Source organism: Microtus oregoni, unplaced genomic scaffold (genome assembly GCF_018167655.1).
Source record: "Microtus oregoni isolate MIOR12 unplaced genomic scaffold, Mior012 000052F_ref0000163, whole genome shotgun sequence".
NCBI lineage: Eukaryota > Metazoa > Chordata > Mammalia > Rodentia > Cricetidae > Microtus > Microtus oregoni.
Genome location: NW_024543828.1, coordinates 5,483,973 through 5,486,688, shown reverse-complemented (window position 1 = coordinate 5,486,688; position 2,716 = coordinate 5,483,973).

Here is a 2,716-nt window from a genome sequence, read left to right as displayed (position 1 = left end):
TCTATTGCTTGCTCTTGTTTTAGGGTAAATGATTTAAATGTTTCTTACAATTTAAGTTGATGTGGAGTATGGGCTTTCTGTAAATCGCCTTTATCATGTGGAGGTATGTCACCTGTATCAATGATATCTCTAGAAGTTTTATTCTGAAGGGCCATTGGGTTTTCTTCAAGACATTTTTTGCATCACATGAGATGATCATGTAGTTTTAAGCTTTCAATTTGTTTATGTGGTAGATTACATTTATTGTTTTCTGCATGTTGAACCATCCTTGCATCTCTGTGATGAAACCTATTTAATCATACTGAATGATCTTTTTGATTTATTCTTGGTTTACTTTGCAAGTATTTTATTGAAATTTTTTGCATCTATGTTCATAGGAGAAATGAGTTTATAATTCTTTTTTTTTGGTTGGGTCTTTAAGCATTTGGGGTATGGGGTAATTGAGGCATTATAAAGTGAATTGGAAAATGTTTCTTCTGTTTCTATTTTGTGAAATAATTTGAAGTGTACTGGCATTAACTTTTGAAAGTATTGTAGAATTCTTCACTAAAACTATCTGGCTCTTTTTTGCTTTTGTTTTGTTTTGTTTGAGTTGGAGACTTTTAAATACTGTTTCCATCTTACTGAAGCTTATTGTTTTTTTTTTTTTTCATTTATTTGATCCTGGCCTAACTTTGCTAAGTGGTATGTATCTAAGAAATTATCCATTTACTTTAGATTTTCAATTTGGTGGAGTTTAGTTTTTTAATGTATACACTTATTACTCTCTGTGTTTCCTTGATGTCTGTTGCCATATGTCCTTATTAATCTGGAACTTCTTTCTCTAACTTTTAGATAATTTGGTAAGGGTTTGTAAATCTTATTTTCTTATCAAACAAGTCTTTGTTTCATTGATTCTCTGTAATATTTTGTTGTTGTTTGTTTGTTTCTGCTATATTTGTTTCAGCCCTGAGTTTGATTATTTCATGAAATGTAGTCCTTTGGGGCATAATTTCTCCTTTTGGTTATAGAGCTTTTAGGCATTTTGCTACAGAACTTGAAATGAAACTGGAGAATTAGATGTGGAGGTGGTGGTGGGGGTGTTTGAAGCTAGCCCTTAATTGTAGTTTTTTTTCTCCATATTCCCTTCCTCATGCCCTTTTCCCCAACCAATCACTATCTGATCCTACCATTCTAGCCCTTGTTTCTATCCATAATTATATATTCTATTTCACGTTCCTAATGAGATCTATATTTCTCTACTATTACCTTCCTCTATATATAACTTTTATGGATCTATGGATCATTTATTGGTTATCATTTGCTTAATGACTGATATACAGATATAAGGGAATAAATAACATTTATCTTTTGGTGCCTGGATTGTCATTCAGGATGAATTTTTACTAGTTCCATCGATTTGCCTACACATTTCATGTTTTCAATTTTTTTTCTAAGAGCAAAGTATTACTTCACTGTATAAATGTACTACATTTCTTTATTCTTTTAATGAGGGACATCTATGTTATTTCCAGTTTCTGGCTATTTTGTGTAGAGCAGCAATGAACATGGTTGAGCAGCAACTGCCCAAATGGTAGGAGGAATCATCCACTGGGTATATGCTCAAGGGTCGTACAGCAGGATCATGAGGTATATTGATTCCCAACTTTCTGATGAACTGCTGTATTGATTACCTCTATGGTTGTACAGATATTGAGGATCTATACCTTACCTGCCTAATTTCAACATGTACTGGTTATTATTGAAAAAGATCAACTGGAGGGAGGAAATAAATTTTCTAATATTAATATATTCCTTTTATTTAAGATAGGTTTTATTCTCATACAATATCTTGATAATATGGATATCTAGTGGAGTGGAAACTTCTTAAAATTTATGAAGGATATCCTAATGAGGTCTTCTAGTAACAGGGGAGACAGAGTCACAACTGGCCATCTCTTGTCACAAAAGGAGTCTTCCAGTAACAGGATTGGGTCATATTCAACTGAGTTGTTGGCCAGGAAGAACTAATAAAATTCCCCAAACAACTCAGGCTATTGCTAAGAAAATAGATTGTTTTCTTTAAACTAAGAGAGGAGGTCTCACTTGCAAGGACATCACCAACAAAACTAGGTGAATAAGGAAAAGTTGAGCTGGTGTCTACATGGAGATCTCACCTCTGCACTCTAGACATTTTGGTGAAGGATGGTACTCTGCAGGCTACTGAAAGAGAAATGTGGAACCAACCCCACTGTAGGAATTCTTACAGCCAGTAGCCTTTAAATTACTTGCCCACTTGGGTGTGGCCTCTTATACCATATATGTCAATGTAAAGCACATAGTCGTTCTCTCTTCTGGTTTTGGGATTCTGTTGCTGTTCCCCATTTGGTCAGAAGACTGTGATCTGTGACTTTACCCTGAAATAAATAACCCTTTATTTTACTCAATTCTGAGCTAGTCTGGGATTTCTTTTTAATGTCTGTCTTCACAACCCTGTCATAAATCATTTGAGATACAAGCAGTCCTGCCTGAGCAATATGCTAGCTCAAGGTTCGTACAGAACCTGTGAGAATAGCCAACCAATGTCCAATACCACTTAAGGCCGACTGCAGGAAAAGGATCCCATACTCAGCACTGCTTGGGTGACCAACAACCAGGGACTAGATAGTCCAGAGACATAGGGTAAAACCAAACACTACTAGTCATAGAATGAGAACATAAATAAGATGATTCTTAA